Source organism: Protopterus annectens, chromosome 12.part0 (assembly GCF_019279795.1).
Source record: "Protopterus annectens isolate FY-2018-M chromosome 12.part0, PAN1.0, whole genome shotgun sequence".
NCBI lineage: Eukaryota > Metazoa > Chordata > Ceratodontiformes > Protopteridae > Protopterus > Protopterus annectens.
Window position 1 is genome coordinate 671,974,580 of NC_056746.1, and position 22,021 is coordinate 671,996,600.

The following is a 22,021-nucleotide window of genomic DNA, read 5'->3' on the forward strand; positions in this document are numbered from 1 at the left end:
GATGTGGACATCCTACAAAAGGGCCTCACTGAGACAGATGGCTGTTGTCAAAGCCATGGGCTCTAGCTCAATGCCAAAAAGTGCATTGTCATCCCCTTTGTTACAAACTCTGTAGCCAAGAACTACAACATAGGTGGTAGTATACTTCACACTGAAAGTGTGACAAGAGACCCTGGGTCACAGATGGACAGTGGATACAACTGTGATAATCACATTATCACAGTAGTCAGGAAACCCTCCTATGTGGCACACCTCATCACAAAATGTGTCTCATGCAGAATAGAAGAGGACATTGTTCCCCTCTACTCATCACTTGCTAGAACTATAATAGAGTACAACACCACTGTTGCTATGTATCAACTTAATGATCTGATATTACCAGTGAGGGGTTTGTCTCTGTTGTGGAACACTGGTACCCCATGTTGGTGATGATCATGTCCAGTATGTTGTCACGTCTAGTGGGCATGGTGACCAGCTGTTCCAGGGTGTTAGAGTTTTTAAAATCTAGGTAAACTCTTCTGTTGTCTAGCTTATTTATGGCCAACAACCACCTGATTGTTGTCCTATTTTTGGAGGAGTGCATCTTGGTTTTATTTGTGATGTCTCATTCCATGCATCCCTGTAGATGCTCATAGGATGCACTTGTAAATGATTCTGCAGATTGTATACCATTATCCTATAGCAAGAGGTCTTCAGAACGTTCCACTTTGGTCTTGGGAAGTGTGCAGTTTGCTTTTGCAAATGTCTTTACAGTGGTTTCATTAACTGGGTGGGGGGGCTGGATGTGGATGTTGACAAGTGTGTTTGTGTGTGTTCACCTTGGAAAGGAGCAGTCATTTTGGAGAGTAATAAAACACCTTAAAAGTGGTAAACTTATCTTTGTCAAGTCTGATGATGTCACCATCCTACGAATATACCTGTGGAAATGAGCACTCCCTCTAATGTGCATAGCGTGTCGGGTTAATGCGTACTCCTCAAATATCGTGAAGTAGTTAGGTAGGGGGTTGAATCCTACACTTGACAATTGTGTGCATTTTCCTTGGGAAGGAGCAACCTTTTAGGAGAGTAGTAAAACACCTTAAACGTGATTAGCTAATCCTCATCAAGTCTGATGATGTCAGCATCCTACAAATATACCTGTGGAAAAGAGAACTCCCATTAATGTGTGTAGCGCATCCTGTTAATGTGTACTCCTCAAGTATCATGCACAAGTTAGTTAGGGGTTTGAATTCTGCACTTGACAACTGTGTGCATTTACATGTGGTCTCCTTGGGAAAGAGCAACCTTTTAGGAGAGTAGTAAAACACCCTAAAAGTGGTACACTAATCCTCGTCAAGTCTGATGATGTCACCATCCTACAAATATACCTGTGGAAAAGAGAACTCCCAGTAGAGTGTATAACGCATCCTGTTAATGTGTACTCCTCAAATATCATGAAGTAATTAGTTAGGGGGTTGAATCCTGCACTTGACAACTGTGTGTGTTTGTGTGTGGTCTCCTTGGGAAAGAGTAACCTTTTAGGAGAGTAGTAAAACACCTTAAAAGTGGTCAACTAATCCTTGTCAAGTCTGATGATGTCACCATCCTACAAATATACCTGTGGAAAAGAGAACTCCCAGTAATGTGTACAGCATGTCTTGTTAATGCGTACTCTTCAAGTGTCATTAGGTAGGGGTTTGAATCTTGCACTTGACAGCTGTGTGTTTGTGTGTGGTCTCCTTGGGAAAGAGCAACCTTTTAGGAGAGTAGTAAAACACCTTAAAAGTGATGCACTAATCCTCATCAAGTCTGATGAAGTCACCATCCTACAAATATACCTGTGGAAAAGATAACTCCCACTGATGTGTATAGCACATTGTGTTAATGCATACTCCTCAAGTATCATAAAGTAAGCAGGTAGGGGTTTGAGTCCCGCACTTGACAACTGTTTGTGTTTGTGTGTTGTCTCGTTGGGAAGGAGCAACATTTTAGGAGAGTAGTAAAACACCTTAAAAGTGGTAAACTAATCTTTGTCAAGTCTGATGATGCCACATTCCTACAAATCTACCTGTGGAAAAGAAAACTCCCAGTGATGTGTATAGAGTGTTATGTTAATGCGTACTCGTTAAGTATCACAAAGTAGTTAGGTAGGGATTTGAATCCTGCACTTGGTGTTTGTGTGTACTGTGTGTGTGTGTGTGACACTGTTGGCCAATGTGTTATTGATTTTGCTTTTACTACTGTATGACATATCAGTATGCATTGCACATGTGAGCTAGCTGTGTGGCAAATACATATACGTACATGTTACCTCAATTATTGCATGTGTGGGAACCCTGCTTTCTCCAAGAACACAGCTGTCATCTTTGCCAGACTGTGCTGCTGCTTCCCAGACCTTAGGTCACATCTGTATGCTTATGACAAGGCCAGCCACTGCAGTGATCCCTGGCCTAGGTCATCTGTGTCACACAAAGTCATTACGGTTCCTATTGGAATGTGTGTGTGAGGGTCTATGGCCGAGGTATATGTCAGACCTGTTCAAACGCAGCAAAGTCTGTCAATGATGACTATTCATAACAGATGTACAACAACCTTTGTGGATATGCATGCAGACCCCTTATTGCTTATGTGATCCACTGAGGGATTTCAAAATACCTTTGGAAATGTGATTGTCAAAGGAGAGATGACGTAACACTTGGTTGCATGTACACATTGGTACCTGTTCATCATGTTGGTGGCTACTACCTATGTGGTACTGTGGAGATAATATGTTCCGTAAAGGTGGATGACTATGCTTAGTTTGGCTTATAGCTTTACAGCATGGGTTTGACAACAGGCATCTGTCTGTATGATACCCTTGTGGAGGATGTGTGTGTCATCTGGAGAATGCAGTATAGGCCACAGTATGCATTACCAGATGTGGACAGACATATCCCTACTGTGATTGCTTGTACCTAAGAGAGCTATATGCCAAACAGGAGTGGTCTCTGTAATGGGTGTAGGTGAATACCAGTGGTTACTGGTGTAGTATAGTACCTGAAAGATCCAAATGTTGCTGTGTGTCCTACATCTGTGTGTCAGTTGTCAAGACATCATCTAACAATTGGTTATGTTCAGGCTGTTGAAGTGATGTATACTACCAGAATGCAAAACAATGACAGATAGTAACAGTATTACCCACAGCACAGTCTCAAACCATGTCATACACACATATGTAGACAGGTTCCAAAATGTGTGGAGTACAATGCATACTGGCCACCAATAGAAACTATGGAGTGTTACTGTGTAATACAGAGCATATCACCCTGCCCATGTGTCCGCTATGCACGTACATGCAGACTGCGCATCTCCACCATGTTCACAACTATACACCTGTAAATCTGTGCTACACACATCCCACACATACTGCCCACTCTCTAACACATGCTGCCATACTGCACACATCAGCCAAGTGGCATGTGGCTGGACAATACACAATTGGAACTAACACTGGTGTAAACAACACTACAATGACAATCATAGCTTTAATGCATCATGCCTGCTCAGCTACACCTTCAAGCATAGTATTACACTCTACTGTTGACAACATGCTAACATTGCTATACTGCTAAAAAGACACCCTGTGCATCTGCACCATGGTAGCCTGTTCCTGCATTGATGTTACAGATGACAGGAGGTGGCACAGATTTCATCACATGCACAGGGTTTGTTGTTGGTTTGCCAGAGGCCTACAGTGAGCCATCCAATCGACATGTATATATGTGTGTGTGTGTGTGTGTGTGTGTGTGTGTGTGTGTGTGTGTGTGTGTGAGGGGCAAGAATACTGGTCTGGGCCAATGTTGATGTAAGGTGTGTGGGTATGTGTTAGCCCTAGGTGTCTGGAGTATGTGTGTGTGTGTCTGCAATCACACAATTCCACCATGTGGCTGCCATATACGGGTATTTGTGGGACAGCCACAGACTGTACCTGCGAGGCTTTACAGATCAGCATCTCTGGCCACGGATACGGTACCTGTGCCTGGCAGGGGTGCTACTGACACTATCAGGTACTAAGCCAGACTGGGTACTATCCCCAGAGGTAGATGGATGTACTCTGGACACAGGCCCTGCTGGGACTGTCCAGTGCCACATGCACGTGGTCTTCTAGGATGTTCTATGGACAGCCCACCCCCAACATTGCTGGGGCTGGTACTGGCACTATGGAAGTGGCTGTGGCTTGAGGGACATCTGAGGTGACTGCCAGATGCTGATGTTGCTGGCATACATCCACGTCGATGACTCAACCATCCTGCACTGTCCTGACACATGGACATGACATTGTGGAGGACATCTAATGTCTCTCCCCAATGTCTATCAGTGACCTCGGTGTAATTACAGATGGCACCTGCTAGGTCATGGATACTGTCAATGATGGCGGTGTTATGTGCCCTCTGTGCCCTTAGTCCCTGTCTGGTGTACCGTTCCATACGTGCTTGTGCCTCCATGACAGCCTGGAACATGCGTGAGGTTGTCAGACCTGTGGCATGATGAGCAACAGTGCTCCTACGAGAGCCCCTGGACATCTGCCTATGTGGTACCCTTCCAGACATCTGGGTATGGCTGCTGTGTCGGGATGCATGTGTCATGGATACCACACTGTCCTTGCCAATGCCAACTGTACGCTGTCCCTCAGCTAAGGGCATTGGTGATGGATGTATTGGCAGTATGACTGTATGCATGGATGGGGTGGACACTTGTGTACTGTCGATTGGTGGCCCAGTGATAGACCCTGGCAAACATGCCTGTGCCTCAACACACCTATCATCAGTATCACTATTTTGCTCAGTGACATCAGTTTCCCTGCTGCAGTGAACCAGCCCAAAGTCAGCACCTGTGAGAGGAAGACAGGAAACACACCTTATGACCTGTACATGATGTCGGCACACATGAGCACATGAGCACATGCACATATGCACACATGCGCACATGAGCACATGCACACATGAGCACATGAGCACATGCATACATGTACACATGAACACATGCACACATGAACACATGAACACATGGACACATGAACACATGCACATATGCACACAAATGCACTCCTCACTAAAACACACACACACACCACCAGCAATCCAGAATCTACTCAATAGCGGGTGATGGTGGGGTACAGTATCACAAGGCAAACAGTTATATCACACGTGTCAGCATGCAGGACATGTGTTTCCCAACAGCATGCAGTGCGGGTGTTGACAGCCCTTGCCAATAACACTATACATGTCTTTGATGCATGTGTGTTGTTGTTCAGTGATTGGCCTCACCCTGGAATGCACTGTGTACATGGACACGACATTGCTGTGCAAGTATTAAAAGCTCTGCAATGCCCTGTGCACCATCTCTCACAGGTATACATACCATGGCTGGATGTGTATCTGTGTGTCACATAGATATCCATTTCTGATTAGACCGTCTGTGTCTTTAGCAGATAATTGTGGACACAGGTTTAGCACATGCGCGCTATGTATACACACAGGATGAGTGATGCATGTTTACCTGATGGAATACCATTGCTCGACATGGCCATTATACAGTGGTTATGATGAGTGTAGGACATATTGTGGACATGCCAGTGCCAGACATGACATGGCATGCTACAACACAATTGCAACATTAGACATCACACAGACACAGTGTGTGTCATGTGAACTATACACTCAATAGCATTACAAGGCATATATGTGTCACCTTGTACAAATGGTGATTGCTATGCATATTGTGTATAGGTGCCTATGTTTGTACATACACAACATTGAGGTGCATAGCAGGTAATGCTATGTGTAGTACTGTGGTCACTGTAACTGGATGGGGTGTACTACCATGAGCCATCATCATGCAGCATCATGTGGTCACTCAACGCTACTAATGTGTGCCAGACCAGCACATAACATGCTGTACCAGAACTGCAGTACCATGGCTACATTCACCATTTCATAGCCAGTTGTTACATGGGTTTGTATGGTGCACAATAGGGGGCATTACCTACCATGAATGTGTTATGTGTCGAAGAGTGTTGCACAGCCACATGTGAGGCATCTACCCCTCAGGTATATTATGTGTGCTGTGTTAATGATGTGTTGGATACTGTAGTGTGACCTTACAGCAGGTGTCTGAATACGCCATGTGTAGCATGTTAACGTGTACTGCATATGACAAAGTTGTGTATGTTGTGTGCATGTGTATCGACTCTGCCTATCCAATGTCTACTTCAGTGTTGCCACAATTGTGTGGGATGCTCTGTGTATTGTATGTGTTTTAGGCAGCTACCCATGTTACTGGGATGTGCATAGTCTCACAGCAAACATGCACAGCATGCATTATGCATAGGTGTGTTACATGTACATGGCCTATACCTCACCTATGACATGCACATTTAATTAGCAATATTAAAGGTAGAACACACTCACCAGCATGGGTCTGCTGCCTTGCTGTCACACCAGAGGAACCTACAAGGATATGAGATTCTTTGTCAGTGGCAACAACCGTGGCATTGCTACTGTGTGTTTGCATACAGTTTTACAACAGTTGACATTCCCAGGCCTACAGATTGTATTCCTAATTATTACTATTGCACAACACTAGGCATCACATCATCTAACTACACAGTACACATCTCACAAAAGCATGCTCTAACAATAGAGGTAACAGTAGTCTACAGCTATGCCATGTTACCTGCACGCCCCATGTCAACTTGCTGGGTAGCTCCGGCCTCCATGATGACACATGTTAGTTGTTGGGGTTGTTGTTGGCCAGGAGCCACCTAGCTCAGGAGCCACTCCTCCACTCTGGTGAGGGGGGGGTGGATGCTACCCCCTCACCTGTGGCAAGCTGTCGTCTGCAGATATCAGATGCACGCTGCTGGACATGTTTAATTAAATCACTGCAGTGATGGCGTACCTGCTCATATGTCCGGTTATGCATGCCTATGTCAGACAAGATCTTGTCACAGCACAGTCCGCTCATGCTGGTCCTGGCTAGTTCTGGAGAACAGCAGGGCATACTGCTGCACCAGGCTGGCTGTGATCACTTCTTCCTCCGCCTTGCTATAGCGGGATTACGATGGTGGGACATAACCCTGGAAGACAATGAAACAATATGTGTGAGCAAGTCATGTGGCACACGAAGAGCAGTGGAAGTGCTATGGAAAGGTCTAAAGCCATGTTGGGAGTCTGAAAGTAGGCTATTATGTAAAAGATGATGTAAAAGTATAACAGTACATGCAGAGAAATTATTCAGGCCTTATTATGCCTTTATTATTGGGCTACAACACTTTTTTTCAGGCTCTCTCACCTATTTTATATAACAATACATGCAGAATAATTACTAACCTGCCTGGTGGCGCAGCCTTAGCAGCCTATCTGCATAGGCTTGCTGATTCACAGCATGGACACCTGCAGCTGTGAAGTAAATGAAGGGATATTGAGACATACCTGTCCATTATATAGACTACAATAGCAATTCTTACATGCTCCATTCTATGGCTGCCTACTCAGTAGTGGGGCATTGTCATTTCCACTTGCCTCCTGTATCCATTGGTTCAGTTGGTCCTGCTTCCATCTCTTCAGGTCTGCATGGTGGTGTCTGACCTGCTCACCAGTCCGAGGGACGCCTGTGGCACTGATGAGATCATTTGCTAGATGGTTCCAAGCTTCTGCTTTGTACTCCGTGCCTTGGAACTGGCCCTGCAGGAGTCTTGCATCATGATGATGGACAAGGAGCCAAACCATCAGTTTTGACTCCTCAATGCCCCACCGTTGCGCTCGAAAATGAGAGCCCTCTCCAGCACCAGCCATTCTGACTGCAGATGGGAAGCTACAACCAGTTATGGTGATTATTCCTGCCTATGGAGCTTCAATATGCCTCATTTCCCGCACTTATTTGTGATTGGCCGGTTTTGAAAATTCTCAGCTGAGTGCACACCTGATTAGCACTGAGTAAACTTTCATTAATATGTATATGTATGTTGACACTGCAGGAACAGCAAAAGCTGTCATGGCTTAGTGGTTCAGTACTGTGATTATGATGCACAATATCCCAGGTTTGAGGCCTGTCATTGCTTTTTATTTTACTACTGGCCTGACCTGCTAGGATGTGTGGCTGTGCTTAGCTGACTTTGCTCAACTTTGCCCAATGTTGCTCTACGTTGCTTGACATTCCACTATTTGGCGTGGTGCACAGCTCCGCACAAACATGTTTTGTTTCCGCTAGTTGGCGCGATGCGCAGCTCCGCGCAAATCCATTGCACTAGTTAAAGCAATGCTATGGGCAATTATTCTTAAATGTGCTTAATACTGGTAAATGTTGCTTAGCAGTGCTTCACATTGCTTAAGATGGGTTACTTATGCATTCATTAGTATGCATGACCGTTTCACCTTCTTATATATATTTTAAATATCGTTCCCTACTACATAGGCCATTTGATGCATTTTAATAAAATTTAAAAGGTAAATGCCAGGAATTATTTTTATGCACAGATTTCCTACAGAAAATGGAAAGGGGGGTGGTGGGACTCGAACCGGGAATGCCTCCTCTTTGTGCGAAGGCTATACCACTACACTATTGCTATTTGGCTTAATTTGCATATAGGTGGTTTATTATCCTCTTCGATGTCTAAACTGCTAATTGTAGCTAAGCAATGGGCACACCCATGCAAACACGCGCAAATATGGGCAGCTATATCGGGAATAAAAAAAAATGGTTTTACATTTTATTTAATTTCTACAGGGGTTTTGAATGTTGGGGAGTGTAGTGTTGGGGATATACACATTTGAGCAGACTCACTCATATCTGCTGACATTTACAGATTTAGGCATTTGCAGGGGTGTGGATATTTAGACTGCTTGCCAGTTTGACACGCCCCCTGCACTCCTACACGCTCCGTGTTAGCCTTGGAGTTGAGTCAGCGCGCCCTCATGAATATGCATGGTGGGCTGATGTCATACTCTTAGGCTGCCGTTTCCGAGTAAGATTTATTTAGTCTTACACAGAGGATTACTGAATCCCCCCCTATATCTTTCACAATTTGTCTCACATAAATACCTATTTGTAGTTACAACTTTCAGCGTCTATGTGTATAAATGAAGCTTAGCACTGAAGCATGAGAATTCAAATGTGTTGCAATTATCTTGGGAAAGTCATACCCTGTTCTATAATATATAATACATTAGAGACACAAGTTCACAATTGCAAGTAAGAAACTACTATAGCTTATTTTGTATAACTTCAGACAATAATACTGTGCAGCTTCAAGTTAAATCTTGTGCAAAATAAAAAAAAAACTTTAGGGAATATCATGCTTTTCTGTAATTTATGTAACATTTCTACAGCTTATTTCTTTAGAGTTATTCACATTGTCTTGCTTAAATGCAAAACTATATTTCCAAATAAATATTTAGCCCCAAATGTCCATCATCACCCACAGGGTTTATGTGACCCTAGGAATGCTTAAGTAAGCCTGATAACACGCACTAACCAAGTAATGACTATCATCTTTGATTCATGAGGGACTAGACATCCGTGCATTTTAGTGAAGAAAATCTATGCAGCCTTTACTGTAGAAAGGGAGTAAACAGTAAGTTTACTTAACTTAGGGTTGCTTTCAACAAAATATTACTGCCTACTACAGAATTCATCCCGGAGTGCTGCAAAATATTGATAATGCACATCCTGTTCTACAAATATTTCTGTGTCCCACATGTGTAAAAGATAATGTTATCTGCGTTACACCATGCTAAGCTACTTGCTCATGCACTAAAACTATAAGATCAAGCATAAAGGCTTTCTGAATAATAGTAAATGAAGTACCTTACCACTGTCATGGACTTTAGACACACATGTGCAGGCATCTGTAAGCAACAGCAGCAGAAAACAAGAACATCACTTACAACTGTAACTGCACTTTTAGAAACATTTAGAACATAATCACTTATTACTAAAGCAAATAAAAAATATATAACCACAACAAAGTATGCAGAATCCCCAGGTCCAGGAAACAAACTCTGAATAAAATAATTCCAAATAACTACGGTCAATTAAAAAGGCTTTAATTACACACAGAAAAGTCATGTCCAAAATGCATACTTGTTGAACATACAAAATGATTTCATATACAAAATTTTCGTATAAACTAGCTACAAACTTCATCAGAGCTAATTTGATGGTATGTTGCTTCTATTTATATATAAAATTACCATTCATGAATAATACATTTTCTTAACTGATTAATTAAGTAGTTGAGTCTTAAAAAAAGAAGACATGCAAAGTTAAAAAACTAAATTACTCATTCCTGCAAGTAAATGAAAAATACTATTGTACTGTAATGTTTTAGTACCTAATTACAAGGATAAGCCATTAAAGAAATTAAAACCAATTTCATTAAAATCTCTTCAATCAAATAAATAAAGTTATATTTTAAATATTATGGTTTATAAAAACATATGCAGAGTTTAGCAGCTCTCAGTTTTAAAACCGGAATAATAGATATATTTTTATTGAGACCAGAGGGGGTGGCAGATGTTGCATTCAGTTTTAATTACCAGAATAATTATTTGTGCTCTAATCAGGTCTCCCAGCATCCCCTCAAAGGGGCAGGGTTGATATGATAAACAGTTGCAAAACTGAATGCCTTAAAATCACTGCTTAAATAAATACTTATGGATACATTTATGTTTAATGTCCAACTTATATTAATAAATCTCATTTTTAGGAACTTTTTGGCCTTGTGTATATAAAAACTTGGGCAGTTAACATTTTGTATGGTAATCTTGAAACTGTGGGGTACCTCAGCCTCAGTTTTTTTCAGGTTTTGTGCTGTTTTTTTAAATAAATCAGTGGTATTCCCCCTACTATAAATAAAACATATGTATTACTTTAAAAAATAATCAAATGCTCATAATAATTCCCTTAACATCTTCCAAACCTGTGTTATATTGTAAATTAAGGCTCTTTCAAAATCTTTTGACCCCAATAGATTTCCCTCACTGTGTCCTATAGACAAATTGATAGCTGTCCCTAAAATGGATTTATACTTGTTACCCCATTTCCAGGTGATGTCATTAGCTATATTAATAATGAGTTTCTCAGGGTATCCTCTTATGATGAACATTTTAACTAGCTCTCTCATTTCAGTTGACCAAACTGTTCTTGTTGAAACCACACCTGCCTGCAAAATACTGAATCCTGATCAAATTATTTTTGACCAAAAATGTGTGGTATCTGTTGAAATACAAATGTGCATTGCTAAATGTGGGTTTTCTAAAAATATTTGAATAAATATCATTATCACTATAGCTAATCTCAGTATCTAAATAAGTATCACCATCTTTCTTGTAGTGGGGTATACATTTTAAAAATGGGGTCGAGTAATTTAAAAATGCAATAAAATCACCAACCTTATATTCTGGACCAATCCATAAAATGAATACTGTATAATGTCTAAAAATGTAAGATATAGAATAAAAATTTAAAATACTCAGAGGTGAACACACAATTCATTGTCCATCTTTGTAGAACCAGATTGGCATCAGTGCTCCATGCTCCACCCATGGCTGCTACTCCTCTGGTTTGCCTATAAATCCTACCTTTGAAAAATAAAAAAATATAATCTAGAACCATTTCTTTCAGGTCCATCACTAAATAAATTTATAATAATTTACCCAGTAAGATTCTCATGAAATAAAGTTAATCCTTCAGCCTAAGGTATACATAAAAAAGATTAATAATATCAGTGGTTAAAAAGCATGTCTTATCCCGCACTTCACAATTAAAAATCCCAAGAATCTTTTAAAATGGGGGAATGCCCCTGCAGCATGGGTTTGAGAACTCCATTAATGCAGACTGTTAACAGGCAGGTTTCTGACTTGTGGCTAAGATGGGTCTGAAAGGGGAGGCTTAATATTCTTTTATGTATTTTGAAAAGCTGAAAATGGTAGGAATTTTGGGTGAGTCTCTATACAAGAACTGAAAAACCTCTCCAGAGATAGATCCCCCTCATAACAAGCGATCATTTAAATATAAATCATTTTTTCTGTATACAATACTGACTTCATTCCTTAAACTAAGTTCATATGTTATTTATTCCTGTAAAATATTAAACATTTTTTTCCTGTGTAACCTATGGAGTCAAAAATCACAATCCCCCACCCTTGTCTGGTTTCATTATTCTAATACTTTTAACTTTAGTTAATTGGTTGAGAAGTCATTTCTTGTCTTTTGCCAAGTTAAATCTATTGAACCCTTTCCTTTCCTTTCATTTTTCAAAATATGTATAAATATCATGTTCACAAGCCTTCTCAAAGGCATGGACTGTGGGATGTGGGCTAGAGTTATAAATGCTTTTCTTTTTAATATTAGTAGTGTTGACCCCTCCTGTTCCATGATTGTCCTCCATATTTTAATGCAGTTCATTTTTCTTGTGTAAAGTTTGAGTTTGGTTAAAGTATCCACAGAGTCTACTTCATTGGTTGGTAGAAACCTAAATCCTTTTTGGAATAGAGAACAATGTCTGAGGTCAATTGACAAATTAATGTAGTTGAAAAATGAAAATCCTGATAGGTGTGCACAGTGCCATCATCACTCACATGGATTTTTACTTAATTTTCCCAGTTCTTTTCCCCTGAAATGGCCATCTCCTCTTCTCATTTCCTGATTGCAAAGTAATCTATAGCTGTTATGTCTTTTGTATTGATTGACTGCCTCAAAGGTTAAAATTCTAAAGGGGCATAAAACTGTTACCCATAACAGGATTGTTAAAATGGTTAATATAATTGCTGTTATTCAAATTGTTGGAATATTCAACAAATCTAGTCAGACTACTTGGTCTTCTTTCAGTACTATGCCCACCTATACCTTCTAAACCATAGTTACTATAATTATGTCAGGTCCCATGATCAGGGCTCCCATTTTTCTTTTATAAGTCACTAGTTTTAAAATGGTAAACTATCCTCTCATTATAATGTTTTCTTTCCCTTCTTATTTTCTTTAATTTCCTATTAATAATGGCTTGCCACTGTCGATACACATTTGTAAACTTTCCAGTAAGTGTCTTCAACACTGTTAAAGAATAAGCCATCATGAATTTTCTTGTCTGCTACATAAATCTCCTCAAGTACTAAGGAAATAAAATAATTATTCCTTTTAATAATTAAATCTATTAGTTCAAACCCATGTTGTTCAAATAGCCTTTTAAATTCCCAAGTGCCCAGTAGCCAGTCTTTAAAGTTAAAATTGTTTTCACAAGCAGGAACAGTACCTGCTTTGTTTGAACTTACCTTGCAAAAGTTTCCCATTATAAATCTGGTTCCCAATGTCCATGGTGCTTTTCTTCCTCTGCTCATAGCCATCAGATCAGACTGAGTACTAATGAAACCCAGGTGGTCACTAATGACCAACCCCATTCCATTGTCATCCCAGAAGGGCAATTGTTGTTTAATGTTGAAAAGTGTGGTTGAGATAAGATTTCAATCAACCTGATTAAGTCACTTTTAATATATTTACATCAGCAGCTAAGATGTATAATGGTCTTCTGTTCAGTGTCCTAACAATGTTTGACAGCAATCTTGCCATTTCATGGTTCCAAGGAAGAGGAAATGCAAACCAGCAAACCTAAAAAGCAAACAATCGCCAAGCCCGCCAACTTAAACAAACTTTTAACCACAACAAGGTGTAAGGAATCCCCATGCCCTGGAAATGAGCTCCTCTGAATAAAATAATTTCAAATAGCCACGAACAATTAAAAAGGCTTGAATCACACAGACAGAAATGGTCATGTCCAAAACCTCTACTTGTTCAATACCCAAACTGATTACATATATGGCGTTTTCATCTAAACTAGCTACAGACTTTATCAGAACTAATTTGATGATATGTCACTTCCATTTATATAAAACTACCATCCATGAATAATTAATTTATTTAACAATTAATTAAGTAGTTGATTATTAAAAAAATGCATATGCCCAGAAGAAATTATAAAAATGGAATAATTCATTCCTTCAAGCAATTGGAAAATATTATTGTACTGTGTTGTTTTAATACACAATTACAAAGATAAAACATTAAAACAATTAAAACCAATTCCATTAAGTCTCATCAAGTAAGTAAATTAATTAATGTGTTAAATATTTTGTTTTTTAAAAAAATATTCAAAGTTTAGCATCTCTCAGTTTTTAAAAACAGAATAATAGATATATTTTCTTTGAGACCTGGGAGAATATTGCATTCAGTTTTAATTGCCCAAATACTTCTTTATATTCTAGGTTGGTCTCCCAGCATCCCATATGTGATAAACAATTGCAAATTTGAACCCCTTAAAATCATTCCAATTCTCTGAGTGCTTAAATAAGAATTGATGATGCATTTAGTTTTAATGTCCAACTTATGCATATAAATTCTCCTGTTTAGGAACATTTTGGTCTTGCTTATGTGAAAACATAGGCAAGTAACACATTTGGCAATATAGACAACTCCTTTTGAGTAACAGTTTTAAATTAATAATAATTTAATTTTTGTTCCAAATAATTAAAATTCTACTTTCCACAATATAAGAATATTGCCTGCAGCACCCACATTTTCTGTATTTTTTCCAATAATCTTGAAACTGTGGGGCACATCCTTCTCTAAAAGGTTTTTCAAGTTTTGTACTATTTTATAAATAAACAGAGTTCTTCCCCCACTACAGATAAAAACTTGGACATTGATTTTAAAAATACCCCAATGGTTTTTATTGATTCTCTTAACATCTTCCGAACCCATGGTATATTGCAAAATTAGTCTCTTTCAAAATCTTTTCACTCAGATAGAGTTCTCTTAATGTGTTCTCTAGGCAAATCAGTATCTGCCATAAAAGGGGTTTGTGCTTGTTGCCATAGTTTTGGGTGATATCATTAGCTATATTAGTAACAAGTTTCTCAGGGTACCCTCTGTTTATGAACAAATTAAATAGTTTTGTCATTTCATTTAATAAAACTGTTCTTCTTGAAGCCATACACTCCACCCTAATACATTGATCCCTGCTCAAACTTTCTTTGACATAAAATGGGTGGTGACTGTTGAAATGCAAATATACACTGCTAAATGTGAGTTTTCTAAAAATATTAAAATAAAAACTAATATCACTGTGGTTAATCTAGATATCTAAATAATTAATATTATCTCTACCTGCTTTTTCTGGTTATACCTTCCCCCATTTTGTATCTCCCTCCTCTAACTCCCTCCTCCACCATGCACATTAACTAGTCTATATTAGTGGGTCTCCTTGAGCGGTGCCATTTTGAAAGTTATCTTTTGGCCTGCTTGTGGTGAGGAAGCTTCCACAGACCGTTTTCAGTGTGACTGCATAAGTATAAGTAAATTAAACAAGTACAATACAGCCAAACAGACACATTTGGTGTAAACAGAAACAAGTGAAAAGATACATTTGGTGTACAAAGAAAATAAACAAGTAAGCCCAGGGATATAATTGGAGTTAGTGTTAGCCCCGCTGCTCTCACCATCACTGTGCTCAGGCTCACTCCACTCCCCTCCCTGCCCCCTATTCTCACCTGCCCCCACTAGTGCTATATCTTAACTAAACTTAGCCACTTCCCTCATGCTAACCACCAATCACTGATTCTGCCCCACCCCTGTACCCATTTCCTTCTCTTCCACTATTCCACATCCTGTAAAGCACAGCCTTCCATCTAACTACCTTACAATCACAAACAACACCTCTCATCATCCACCACACCCACCCCATCCCAAGCATATCTCTCATTCATGACCAAACCCAACCAAACCATGCCCAAACTACCCAAACCCACATACATACACCTCTTACTATTGCTCCTAAGTGTATCCACCCTCCCACTGCTAACATCTATCACCAACCATGAAAAACAACTTATTTTATCCACATACCAAGAAAAACTACTTCCACTAACATTATTACAACACACCCTTTTACTCAACTAGTCCCTTATCACTACCAAACCTTCTTTATTCACCACTATGCACACAGATTACAGCCATCACACTACCAGTCCCAAACAACTATAAAGAAGTTTAAGACCCTAAACAAACTACTCAAACTCTATTTTTACCTCAGAACCCAACTCATTAGCTGTGGTGATATACACCCAAACCCAGGCCCACAAAATCTAGGCACCCCAACCCTCAACCTGAATGATACTCTACTCCACCGAGACAAATCCACACTCCTCATTTTAAATTTAAATGTCAGAAGTATAATAAACAAAGTCCACAACCTTCATGCACTACTCTCCTTTTATCAACCTGAGATAGTCATACTAACAGAGACTTGGCTTAAACCAGGCAACCACAACAATGAAATCACTCCACCAGGTTACAATATAATTCATACTGACAGAATAGGTAAACAAAGTGGGGGGGGGGGGTGTTGCTATAGTGTATAAATCTCACCTCATCCTTGAGAAAGTAGACATAACAACCCCAGACCTCGATAAAGTTGAACTCACTCTAACAAAACTAAAACTTAATGATAGTAAACACATCAACATCATAGGATGCTACATCCCTCCAGGCAACAATATCCCCATTACAGAAAAACTCCTAGAATGGATATCTAACGCCCTCCCCCAGGAAAGCATAGTATTAGGAAACCTTAATACTGACTGGCAAAACTGTTCCAGTCATAACCCACTCTCTCATATTAACCTACATGGCCTAACCCATCTCATCACTTCCCCCACAAGAACAGACAAGAGAACCAAACACCAATCCACTCTAGATTGGATCCTCGTATCCCACCCATTACTGATATCCCTAGCAGGGTGTCTACCAGACACCCTGAGTGATCACCAAGCCACATTCTTACTCAGATCAAAATTGCCACAACTGACCCAAATATCTACATGCCTAATTAGAAACAAAAAGCACTTTAACCACTCCAGCTTTATAAACAACCTAAAAATGTGCAACTGGACCTCCCTAAAAAACCTACCTCTTGATGAACCTGTACTATATTTCAGTACTACCTTCTTAAACACCCTTAACCATCATGCCCCCTCCAGAACAACAAGAATTAAAACTAAATATGCCCCCTGGTTAACCCCAGACACAGAATCCCTCCTCAAAAAAAGAAACAAGACCTGGACCAACTACCTCAACAGTAAATCCCAATTGAACAGACAAATATAAGTTGAACTACGTAACAAAGCCAAAAACTCACCAAAACAAACAAAAGATCTTACTATCAAAAGTTACAGAATAAGCACAGGAACAACCCACAAAAATTTTTGGCAGCAATTAAATATATTCTACAACCAGGTAAAACAACTACCCCAACCCCAAAAATAGATAACAACCAAGAAGACATCCCCACTCAGTTTAATAAATACTTTACAGAAACCATCCAGACCCTTGCAAACAACTAACCCTATGACAACATCTCCATGCCTGCAAATCCACCCCTCACCCCAACTAACAATTGCACCAAGTTTAGCTTCCACCCAGAACCAGATAAATCCATTGAAAAACTACTCCGCAAGCTCAAACCAGCCACATATAAATTACCCGCTGAATACCTCCACCTGGTTGCAGAAGCCATATCATACCCTGTCTCCATCCTAATTAACAGATCCATCTCCAAATGTATAGTACCCAAGCTATGGAAAATATCACATATCATCCCTCTACATAAAGGGGGAACGTCCCTGGAACTCAATAACTACTGCCCTATAGCCATACTACCCCCTTTATCTAAAATTTTAGAGAGGGTAATACATAAGCAACTAATGAAATATCTCCTAGAATATAATTTAATAGCAACACAACAACATGGCTTTAGATCAGAATTCACCAACATTGTCAATACTCACAGAAACAATGGACTCCTTGTATCTGCCACCTTCCTTGACTTCTCCAAAGCATTCAATATGGTTAACCACAATAAACTCCTTCTTTCACTAGCAACTCTAAACCTTACCACCCCTGCCATCTCCTGGTTCAAAAACTACCTAGAGGGAAGGAAACAAGCTGTTATGTGGCAACACCAACTCTCCCCCTCCCTACCAGTCTCCCTAGGAGTACCCCAAGACTCCATCCTGAGGCCACATCTTTTTACCCTCTTCACCATTCAGCTCCCAAACAGTATTCCTAAAGCCTCAATAGTGCAATATGCAGATGATACCACCATAATATGTGCAGCCAAATCAATTGACATCCTTCACTCCCTAACACAAGAATGCTTTTCCCTAGCAGAAACTTGGATTACAAACCAAAGGCTCGTTCTGAACCCAAGTACAACAAAGCTAGTACTCTTTAGCTCCTACAGAGCCACACCTCCCACTGATTCTTTCTTCATCTCCGCCTTTAACAAGACCACAGTCACCCCCACAAATCATGCCAAACTCTTAGGGGCTGAAATAGATAATCACCTTAGATTTGACCTACATATTTCTATAACCATAAAAAAGTACATAAAAAACTTGGCCTACTGTATCGCAATAAAAAAGTCTTCACTGACCACTCCAAAACTACAATAGTGAGGACTCACCTACTATCCACCCTACTTTATGCCTCCCCCGTGCTTACAAATCTCCGCTAATCTAACCTAAACAAACTTGATAGTTGTTATAATAAGATAGCCAAATTCGCTACAACCTCTCCGATCAGAACACATCACTGTGAATGCCGAAAAAACTCAATTGGCTAGAACTACCACTATGTCTTCAACTCAATCAACTATCACTAGCCCAAAAAATAATACATAACTCTGAAAACACAGCCCTACAAAATCTTTTGCAACCCTATACAACCGCCAGGCCCTTGAGGTCTAGCACACAAAACCTCCTCAAAGTAACCAAATATAACAATGAAGCTGGTAAGTCTGTCTACAGCCACTGTATAGCAAAAACCTGGAATTCCCTTCCTGCCCACATAACTGACAACAAATCCCCATCACAGTTCAAGAAACTTGTTAAAACTCACTTTTTGAATAATCAACTGTGCTCCTGTATCCCCCCTGGCTAATGTCTCATTGGAACACTTCACCTAAATTAAGTAACTATGCTAAGCCAACCAATCATAGTACTGTACCCACTTAGGACTGTTAATCTACTGCTCATCCCATCTCTCTAGGAGTTAGGGAAAACTACCCCAGCAATGTTGAGCTCTCCATAAGCAACTAAAACCAGGAGAAGACATATTGTAGATCAGTTTGTTATCCTTCTCAACTAAAACCAGGCAAAGACATATAGTAAATCAAAGTTGTTATCCTTCTCAACTATAGTGGGCATCATCTGCTTTCTTGGAGCCTTATTCTATCTCTCTGCTTTTACTCTGATAGTAAATCTATCACAGGAATCCTAAACTTAGAAATATCTTCTAAAATGTAATATTTTATTGCAGAGAACAAATGTATCCTATCTGTTAGTTAATATGTATGTCAACGTCTCTTCTATGGAAATTGTATGTCAAAAGTCTGTCCTTAAAATTATGTTTTGTAAAAAGTGTTCTCTTGGAGCTTTACTCCCCAGGCCTTACTGAAAATCGACTTGTAATCCAGTTGGACTCTCCTGGTCAACAAATGTAAAATAAATTAAAAAATAAATTGTAGTTGTGTGTGAATTTTAAAAATGGGGTCAAATGATTTTAAAAAATTGATAAAATCACCAACGTTATCTTCTGGACCATTCCATAAAATAAATACATCATTTAAAAATCTAAAATATTGTTTACAAAATTTAAAAAGCTCAGAAGTGAGCACACAATTTCCCAACTTCTTAGAACCAGATTGGCATAAATCAGTACTCACTCTGCACCCATGGCCACTCCTCTGGTTTGCCTATAAATCTCACCTTCGAAAAAGATAAAATTAAAATCTAGAACCATTTCTATCAGGTCCATCACTAAAGTAATGTCATTATTCTTTAAAAATTCATACCCAATAAGAATCTCATGAAATAAATTTATCCTTCAGCCTTAGGATCTTATTCCAGACTTCACTATTAAGTCTGCTCATAAAATCCCAAGACTCTTTCAAAATGTGGGAATGCCCCTGCCACACGGATTTGAGAACTCTATCAATGTATACTGCTAAAGGGTAGGTTTGCGACCCATGAGACACTACAATTGGCCTGAAAGGGGGATGTCTAGTATGCTTTATATATTTTTAGAATCCTGAAAATGGTAAGGATTTTGGGTTAGTCTGTATACAAGAACTGAAAAACCTCTCTAGAGATAGACCCCTGTAACAAACAATCAGTTAAATATAAATGAATTTATGTGTATGCAATGTTGACTTGATTCCTTGAAATAATTTTATGCCTTGTCATCCTGTAAAATATTAAGCATGTTCCTTATGTAATCTATAATAGAGTCAAAAATCACACCCTTGTCTGATTTCATTATTATAATACTTCCATCTTTAATTAATTGACTGATAAGGGATTTCTCCTCTTTTGCCAAGTTAAATTTATTGAACTCTTTCCTTTTATTTTTAAAATATTAATAAGTATGTTCACAAACCTTCTCAAAGGTCTGGACCTTGGGATGTAGGGTTTTAAGTGCTTTTCTTTTTAATATTAGTAGTGTTAGCCCCTCCTGTTCCATGATTGTCCTCCAAGTTGTAATGTAAAGCTAATTTCATTTTTTCTTGTGTAAAGTTTCAGTTTGGTTAAAGTATCCACAAAATCTACTTACTTGGTTAGTACAAACCAAAACCCTTTTTGGAGAACCATTGCAGATGTCTCCAAATGTTAGTGGGGTGTGAGAATGTTTTCCCCATTTCTACTTTCTTCTCCTACATATGTCTCACTAGAAACATTAGCTGATTGTTCTGTTCACCCAATGTCTGTATTAACTATGTACACATAGCTCTCATTCTTCAGTACCAAATAGACCCAATGATATAAAGGCATCTCCTGACAAGATTTTACTCTATGTAGCTGTATTAGATTTAGATTCCACACTGTACTTATTAATTCTCAACATTTCTTTCCAAAGCTCTGCACTACATTTTTCCTCTCTTTCGTAAGAGGAAATCAGTCATTTAGCCAAAAACTTTACTGTGGCAGCATATTTCTTGTTACATTTGAAGAGAGACACAAATTCACAGTTAAAACAAAAAAGCTTGGATAATCAGTCTAAATTAAATATCTCAAATAAGATTCTGAGAATGTATGAGATGCAAATGTGGCATCCTAAGGAATCTTTCAAGATGTGATGGTATATTTGATAAATACTGATATTCCCACATAGTGGTCAGTAGGTCTGAAGACATTACCTGTAACTACACATATATGAGTGTGTTTAAGTTGCAGGAGAGTCTCAAGTTTGGCTACTTTTTTGTATAGCATCCTGGCATTGAGCACATCCACTTTAATGTGGTCCAAATTAGAATTTACTAGACTGGAATGTCCATCAGATGAACTCTGCCAAAAAAGGCACTATGAGGGCAGCAAAGATTTTAGTCAGATTGTTAAAAGAGGTGTGGACCACCCTTGGTAAATTTATCCTAAGCTGACACTACTGGATTACCCTAGAATGGAGCCAGCAATGTAGCCAATTATCCAAGCCAATCATCCTGTGTTTGAATCTTGGTATCATTCTGGGTGATGACAAAATACCTCTCAAGGCCAGTGTCCTTCCTACCTCAGACACATGCATAGCAACCTTAGTTATATCCTTCTTCACGTCCATTTGGGTAGAGAGCCTAAGGTGCTGTATGAGATAATGCCTGAGATTTCTCAGTCTTTAGCCTGGGAGGCTTAGGTCTTAGGCTTTTTTCATTTATTCAGTTATTTCTGAATTGGATATAGATTTAAATATAGATATACCCTGGTATTCAAAAATGTCTAGCCCAATGCAAAATTCCATTCTCAGCAGGATCACACAGTGTGTTAGTCTCAAGCAAATCAGAGCTAGCTGTACTGTTACAGTGGTATAAAGGCATAGACCTGCAGGATGACAGTGGTATCACTGGTGAAGCTGCATGCAAATGCAGCAGTCCGGGTATAGAGCTAATCATAGTTAGCTAGGTGAT

At 39.3% G+C, this 22,021-nt stretch overlaps 1 protein-coding gene across 1 annotated transcript in view; it reads left to right on the plus strand.

Annotated features, from left to right (window-relative positions):
- LOC122816775 (cytochrome P450 2K3-like) overlaps positions 1 to 22,021 on the plus strand; it is a 490,258-nt gene that overhangs the window by 467,159 nt on the left and 1,078 nt on the right. The gene's annotated exons all lie outside the window — the stretch shown is intronic.